Below are 8,798 nucleotides of genomic sequence, written 5' to 3'. Positions count from 1 at the left end.
CTGTTTTCACATATACATAAGAATGTATTGTGTTATCTTCAGTGATTGGCAGTGGGGTTGCCTTTTCCTCACCTCGTATGTCATAATCCTCCAACAGATGTGCATGGCTGGATGGATGGCCACCCGGGACAGAAACCCGATCATGACCGTAGGGGGGTAACATGGGTGGTACAGTGCAGGGGTCTGGTTTGGAATAGAAGTGGATCAGAGGTTTCGTAAGATTACAGAAGAATATGTTAAACTGTTTGCTAATAATATTTTCCTGTTATGTCTGATGCATGTAGTGCTGGCATAGCCTGCTATTAAATCTTTAAAGTAAAATATAAAATTAAGCAAGTTCTATAGAATAAAGTGAAAGTTTGTTACAGTGTATTGTGCCAACAGCTCATTCAAAACGTTGACATTTTGTGATAAAGGTCACTGTGGGGCATGTTGTCTTATTATATTGAATAAATTGTCACACGATGGGAACCAGCAATTATATAATATAATGGGTTAAAATCTTCTTTTTAAAAACCTGGATATATTCTGAAGACATTTACTGCTTAGAGAATTTTGCTGTCGGATAATTTCATCTCACTTTACAGCACACGATATGTAATTGTTAAAGAAGCAGATACAGATTATAAGAACAGTGAAAAGCATCTCTGATAGAGTGTGTATGCACTTTCTGTTATATTCCTAATTTGTGGGTAAATGGCTGGGGATTTTCCATCATTCCTGCACAGCTGTGGAAGAACCGGACAGGAACAGGGATGAAATTGAGGTTACTGGTCTGATTTGTCAAAGTGAAGGCAGGAGGACTACAAAGGCTAAGTTGCATACACCCGCCTCCCTGCTGACCAACTACTGTACACACTTCACTCAAAAAAAAAAAAAATCCAATTGTTGCTGACTATGTTCACTACCTAATGTTTAAGAAGACACAGTCAGCAACATTTGGATTTTTTTTGAATGAAGTGTGTACAGTTGTTGGTCAGCGGAGAGGCGGCTGTATTCAACTGAACCTTTGAAGTCCTCCTGCCTTCACTTTCATATCATTACAGTTACAGCCGCCAAATATCATGAAATCAACCCTGTAGTTTGCATTTGTTCTTTCGAAGCTGACAAGAAAAATTGTTGCACAAGTGAGGTAGAAATTTTATGAATAATCGAATTTCCAGATCTCTACGCAGGCCAGCCCATTTTACTCACTCAGGCCGTAAGAATTAATTTCCTGCTCTATAGCTGCTGTAAAATAAAGAATGATTGAGCTACTCATGCCACATGTTGCATCCCAGTAGTTTTACCTCTTTTATAGCGTTATGGCAGCCAATAGTATCACAGCCACTCTCACTTACACACACTCTAGGAAAATAAACAAAAAGAGCGACTTGGAAGCAAACATTCTCTCTGAAATGTTCACACATGCGGTTTCTATTTACAAGAAGAAAAGGGGGGGGGGGGGGGTGAAAGAAAAGGTGGGGTGGGGGTCATATTATAAAGCATGCAAATGCAGATCATGTTTTATTGTTGCTATTGACTTATCAGCTGCTAGATTGTTACTGTATCAGGCCATCAGTGCCAGAAGCACATTTAACTGGCTCCATTTAAAAAGCATCGCATGTGTCCTTGATTATTGTGCCAGCTGCTGCAGAATAACCTTTTCCTTGTGCTGGAGAAGATCTGTGCATTAGAACACGTAGCTGGAAGTTGGGACTTAAACTTTGGTCTTGTTTCACTCTTCAAATTTAATTGGCATCTATGGTTCCAGGAAGAACCTGCAACATCCTTGGAACATTTCCATTGTACATGAGATTCTTTATGGTGGACCCATACGGAAATGTAACATCCACATTTCATTTCTATCCCATTTTCGAATCTTTTATAAAATGTATTATTTTACCTCTTCTTAACCAGCTCATACAAAAATAAATACTACACAAATTCTATTTGAAAACATACATTTTATTTTTTTCATCAATAGCCATATATCAATATCTATATGTAAGAAAGTACATACATGCACTACATATGCAGATGCATACAGAATAATATACAGTTGCACTCAAAAAAATGGATTTGTGGTACTGTTCGTTTTACACGTTTTGTTAAAACAACACAAATATATTTAGTTTTCCACCAAAACACAATTGTATTGTGTTTAATCAACTTAAACTGTTTAATTTTAAACCTTACTTAATTATCAATCGTTAAACTAACGTAAAGGGTTTAAGTTCGTAATTCAAAAAAACCCGGAAGTGACGATTTCCAACGCATTTGATGACGGTGCAGAGGGGAGCAAGAGGTGGTACCAGTCAGGTAAGACAATCTAAAGTTTTTCTTGTGTTAAGTCAAAGTCTTTAATTTATCTTAGAGTTTCTGTTTTGGGGTGCTTTTGTTTTGCAATCTAGTATTGTGTAATTGGTTTATTGCACCGTTAATAGATGATTTTGAGCAGTTGGGAGATGTGAAAGCGCACGACTCTCTGTAATGTATTTACTTTAGTATATATATATATATATATATATATATATAAATATACACACACACACACTAGGGCTGAAACAATTACTCGACATTATCGACAACGTCGACGATAAAAAGAAAAATTGTCGGCAAGTGTTTTTGAGTAGCATTAGTGGTTTGATCTCGTATCTGCCTAATTTGAAAGCCAGTGTTTTTGAAAGCCAGAAATTTGACCAGTGTGGTGCTGTAGCGCAAGATTGTAATACACTCTTCTGATTCAATTCAAAAGAAGAAGATAGCACTTCAGTTTGAGGAAACCGACCCGATCCGAACCTTGGATGAATATGTAAATATATACTGCACGCCTTCCTCTCAATAACTGCATGAACTCAACAAAAAGCTGACCGCGATGTAAAAGCTCTTAAGAACACAGCGATGTGGATGTTTGCACAAACTCTGAGATTCTCCAGGCACTCCAGTAAGGAAAAGTCCAGTCACGTTTATTTGTATAACAGTCCTTTATGCAATCTATAGCTTTTCAATATTAAACATGAAAATACAGAGTCAGTGTCGCTAGAATTATAACTTGATTTCCAGTTATAAAGCAGCTCTCCAGTGTGGAGCTAGCTAATAATAAAATCATTTTATAAGTGGGGGAAATATTTCATTAAAGTTTTAGTTCTGCGCTAGATCAAACCAAACTGTTTTGCTTCTCATAACCCAATAAGGTATTTTAAGAGAGATTGTATTTATTAATAAAATGTTTATCCAAAAATAAAACGTCCTATCACTTACCTTTACTTTATATTATACATATGGCTTACAATAAGAGATGTTAAGAGACAGAATGATTTGTCATTCAGCTACTTCCTCATATAACTAATCAAATGGCGAATAGGAGTTTCTCTCATCTCATTTTGTGTGCCAAATATATTTGTTTAAATTAATTGTATTAATAATACATGATGACTTTCAAAAGTGGAAGTAATTACCTTTATTTGTTATAATATGTATATTTTAACTAATTGAAAAAGATAAATAATCAATAAATGTCTAACCATGAGATGTTGACCGAGTTTTGAGAGCCCTGGCTCAGCACAGTGAAAGTATTTGAAGCTTTGTTTATGAGCATGGCGGTGTGGTCATACAATGACTTTAAACCGGACACTACTCTGAGCTGTTCACATTATACATATGCTCCAGATATGTAATCAGGTCCTCCTTTTTGGAATGGTAAACATGACACTAGTCATCACTCACACAAATAAATCATTTAATATTTTGATAATTGAATTGGTTTTTGCTGTTCAATTTTTTTTTTTTTTAACACATTGCACTTCATGTGTTTACAGATTTGTGCAGAATTTGAGACATAAAGAATTACCATAGGCCGATCAGAATCAACAATCTTTGCCAAACTGGATCCGGACTGCAAAACTTATGAAGATGTTTGCATAATGAAGAAGAGTCCTTGGACAAATAATGAAACCCTCTTGGTGCCCACTACACATGTAAGAACAACCTTACAACATTATTCTCTCACTGGTTACTGGAAATTGACAAAAAAAGACAGATATAATAGGATAAGGTTTATTAATACAATAAATACAAAATATGTGGTATTACTATAAACTGATAGATTTATTTTGATGCAAGGCAGGGGTGTCCAGACCTGCTCTAGGAAAGCCAGTGTTCTGTGGAGTTCAGCTCTAACACACCTGCCTGGAACTTCAGGTAAGACTTTTTTGTTTTCAAATTCCCAAGAACCTTGATTAGCTGGTTCAGGTGTGTTTAAATGGCTAGATCACCCAAAAATAAACATGTCATTACTCACCCTCATGTCGTTTCAAACCCGTAAGACCATCATTCATCTTCAGAGCACAAATTATTATATTTTTTAGGGATGCCCCGATCATGATTTTTCATAGCCGATACCGATTTTTTTACAAGCAAACTGGACGATTTTTTTTTTTTAATCTTTAAGCAACAAACATGAAGGAAGGACAGTCCACAGTCTACAGTCCAATATTCAGGAAAAGCTCAATAAAGCCCCTTTCACACTGCGATTCCGGCAAATACAGGTCCCGTAACGACACGTGACATCAGGGTGTGACGTGTAATGTACGAGTCGAAAACATTAGGCAGGTCATACTTTCACTGAATCTGGCGAACGATCTCAATCTTTTTTTTTTTTTCAGTGAACGTTGATCTTCCTTCAAAACAGCCGCTAAAAGAGTCGCGCGATAACGTGCGTCATCACTTAGACACGGCATTAGATCTGGCTTTTGTTCACACAGCGCTGGTCCCGGGATTGAACCCAGCAATGTTACTACGTCCCCGACCCGAGTTCAATGCTGGAATCAATCCCGGGATGTGTTTGCTTTCACACAGAAGTAATGTAGTCGGAGCACGCGGGCGCACTTCCGGAAAAATCGGCCGGAAAAAATTCCAAAGACCGGCCGATTACCAATCGCATATTTAAAGGGACTGTAAGTAGGAATTACTCCCATCTAGTGGTGAAATTGTATTTTGCATTCAAACTAATTTTGCTCTCCAGCGCCTCAATTTTTCAAATGCACGTTGCATCTACGGTAGGCGATATGTACCAAAAAGCTTTGACAGGATGTCTTCTAATAGCACTTCGTCGAGTTTTCCTTCAGGTGAACAGGTGTGTTATTTCAAACAAACTGCAACATGACAACTAACAAACGAATGTTACAGTATGAATTACTGACTGTGGAAAACATGAAATATTGTAATTAGTAGTTATGTCTTCTTTATTCGTTATATTTTCTGAATTATGTGCATTGTTAGATATCATCATCAAACACTGACTTACCTGTCGAGAAGAAAACAGGCCACTTCATCGTCTCTTTTGAAATCTTTATCCAGCATTAGCTCTTTCCACCTAGAAAAAGCTTCCCGACATTAACTCTTGTTTTCTGTAATCTATGGTCACGTTTCCTTTTACGTTCTATTTTTGACTGTTTTGGCGATGATGTTTTCTTCTCCTGTGGCGCGGCATATGTATGGTCCATACTAAAAAAAATGCAATCCAGACTTTTAAACTTGCCGGTGCAGTTTCAAGCGCCTCTCACTGATCTGCACCTGCGTTTCTGGCTCTGACCGAAAACGCGTTGTGGAAACGCGTTGGCTTAGTACTTTTTGTCCCTCTCTGCTATTATAGTTTTGCAAGATGGCGGAACTACATGGAAGCCTCCGTCGACCTACCCGTCCCTTGTATATAAAGATAATAAATTCTTCATTTACGAGGATTAGTTTAAACACTGGCATAGGTATTTGTACACCATTGAAGGCATATTTATGAATAAAAATATTGATTTTAGATAATAAAATACCTAAAAAGTTACTTATTGTCCCTTTAAAGCCGTCCGGTTTCCGATTTATGGCCGGTCAATTGGTGCATCCCTAATATTTTTATGAAAATACGAGAGATTTCTGAACCTCCATAAAGGCTGCAATGCAACAGAAATGTTCCCAGAGTCATAGTAAGGACATCAGTAAAACAGTTCATGTGACATCAATGCTTCAGCCACAATTTTACAAAGGTACAAAAATACATTTTGTGCAAAGAAAACAAAAATATCGACTTTATTCAACAACTCTTCTCCAAATCACATATTCTGCCATTATGGAGAGTAACAAGAGGCATGAACATTGCTTTCCTCTGCGTGTAATCAAGGCTCAGCGCATGCGTGTTGTAGGTCAGCAGCACCATGCGCATGATTTATTTACGTGCTGTTGATAATGCTGGAAGATGCGATTTGGAAAATAATTGTTGAATAAAGTCGCTGTTTTGGTTTTGTTTGCACAAAAAAGTATTTTTGTTTACTTTGTAAAATTATGGTTGAACCACTGGTGTCACATGGACTGTTTTACTGATGTCCTTACTATGTTTCTGGGTCTGGGAACATTCCAGTTCTGTTGCTTACCGTACAGGGTCCAGATGTGTGTACCATTTTCCACTGTAATGTTTGTTAGAATCCCATCTTGACTGCTTGCCTGGATTTCCCATAAGAAGATGAATGACTGACTTTTTTTCATGTAATTTTAGATGTTTTCATCTTCAGACTAATGAAATTGAAGTATCCAAATGAAGACCCTAGCAGTATGGAGTATATGGTGAGTTCAAGGTTAATAAATGATTTGTTAAAGTTAATACACAAGAATTTGAGTTCTCCATCCTTTTAAATACTTCTAGGATACAGAGGTTGCCAGCAATCAGGAGGTGATCCAGAAGACTCGTGGGAATCTATTTGAAGCTGCATCATTGAAGACAATCCAGCAGATGTTGGCGTTTTAAAGGATAAAGTTCTTCAGGACCTATAGCAGTTTACAGTCTGCAAAACCATGTTTCTGGGACTGATTTATGGACTGAACTTGAGCAACCCTCCTGAACTCAGGTACACATTTGGAATACTGAAGAAGTTATTTCGGGAGCCAGTTCCTGTTCCTGGAATAAGGTTTGATTGGTTACCCATGAATGCCAATTAGAATTTTATTTGCTATTTTGTGTAATTTTGTAATGTGGTTTAAACTGTATTTTACTGTGTGTAATTATTTATTGCTTGTTTAACAAATACACTTTGATCATTTGTGACATCTTGTCTTTTGTCTCATTACAAGACAAATCACACAAAAAAATGCTTTGTTGAAGGGAGAAACTTTAAATAGAAAATATTGTGTTAAAGTAAGACTATATAAAAACATATATAAGGGACATATATATGTCACATATATGTAAGCAATATGCTATGCATATATGTTTAGTTTGTATATTGAACATATATACAAAGAAATATATGTCATGTATATTGAAAATTATATATGTGACATATATAAAAAAAACACTTTTATACATACATAAAATATATGGGCTAGTTTTATATGTCAATATATGAAATTGTTCCATTTTCTAATAGGTTTTATATATGGGCAGATATATATGTACATATATGTTTTCCCTTTCTATGTGGATATATTTAATATATGTATATTTCATATGTGTACATATATTACATTTCCGTATGGGGAAAAAGGTTCTTTATATCATTAAAGGGATCATTTGACATTGCTAAAAAGAACAATATGTTGTGTATTTGATGTAATGCAATGTATTTATGTGATTCAAAAAACACATTATTTTCCACATATTGTACATCATTGCACTTCTATGCTCCACCTCTCTGAAATGCATTGATTTTTACAAAGCTCATCATTCTATAAAGAAAAAGGTGTATACTGATTGGCCAGCTATCCAAATGCATTGTGGTTGGGTGAATACCTCAAGTGTGTGATGGAAATGTTACGCCACTTAACATACTGTGATGCCTTCCCCCAGCAAGACCATTGAGTTTCGCGCTGTGTAAACGTAAAACCATGTCTGCACTTGTGATTGGAGAAATGACAAACAATAAGCACTACTCTACACTAGCGGTCACCAACCTTTTTAGCGCCAAGGACCGGTTTAATGTCAGATAATATTTTCACGGACCGGGCTTTAAGGTGTGACGGATAAATACAACAAAATAAAATGATACAACTGGCATAAAAACTGTGATATATTGTAAATATAGTAAGAAACATGAATCCACTGTGTATTCTTATGCAACTTTATTAGCAGCGTCCTCATAAGATCACGCCAACAACATAAAATGAATAACATCCACTCACTGACTCCGTGAAGTTTAAACATGCCTTAAAAAATATAAGATACTGCAAAAATCCACCGCTCCCGGCTCTACTGGTCCAATCAGCACAGGGTTGTGCCAGTGTTGTTTTGTGTCGAAAATGTAAAAAATATATAATGAGCGAGTACATCATGAATCTATTTTCCCAAACCGTGTTTTTGTCTTTTCCTGAATCACACAATGTCACTGTCACTAATCAGCCAGGTCTCCTCACCAGTCAAACCCAGCGCACTACCTCACCTGAGTATTAATCACACACACCTGCCATCTATCTTCACCCTCATCATCACTGGCTTTATAAGCATACTTAGCACCTCACTACAGCATCCGGTCTTGTTAATACATAAAGGACTATATGACCAGTAAGGGATAATGTACAGCCAGCTGGTTGTTCCCCTCATTGTCTCCGTGCCTCTGGTCATCAGCTCCTTCCCAATCTCCTGGTTCTGTAAGATAGAGACTTTGAGTATACTCCTCATCCTCTCGAATCCAGAATTATCATCTAGTATTCCCACCTGATTTCCTGCTGAGCTCACTATTGTTGTCAATGAACACTTTCTCACCTTTATCTCTATGTTCCTAGTAGACTTCCGTTACAGAAGACTGGGCCACCTACAGGAAGTCTGATGACAACATGAG

The 8,798-nt window shown here is 36.8% G+C and overlaps 1 long non-coding RNA gene across 1 annotated transcript; it reads left to right on the top strand.

The window, feature by feature from the left end:
- Positions 1–2,067: 2,067 nt before the first annotated feature.
- Positions 2,068–7,069, top strand: LOC128031134 (uncharacterized). Its single transcript, XR_008188047.1, has 5 exons — positions 2,068–2,301; positions 3,801–3,959; positions 4,105–4,182; positions 6,540–6,591; positions 6,671–7,069. It is a non-coding gene; the product is annotated as an uncharacterized LOC128031134 (long non-coding RNA).
- The last annotated feature ends 1,729 nt before the right edge of the window (positions 7,070–8,798 follow it).

This window comes from Carassius gibelio, chromosome A16 (assembly GCF_023724105.1).
Source record: "Carassius gibelio isolate Cgi1373 ecotype wild population from Czech Republic chromosome A16, carGib1.2-hapl.c, whole genome shotgun sequence".
Classification (NCBI taxonomy): Eukaryota; Metazoa; Chordata; class Actinopteri; order Cypriniformes; family Cyprinidae; genus Carassius; species Carassius gibelio.
This window is presented reverse-complemented; position numbering and strand designations above follow the sequence as displayed.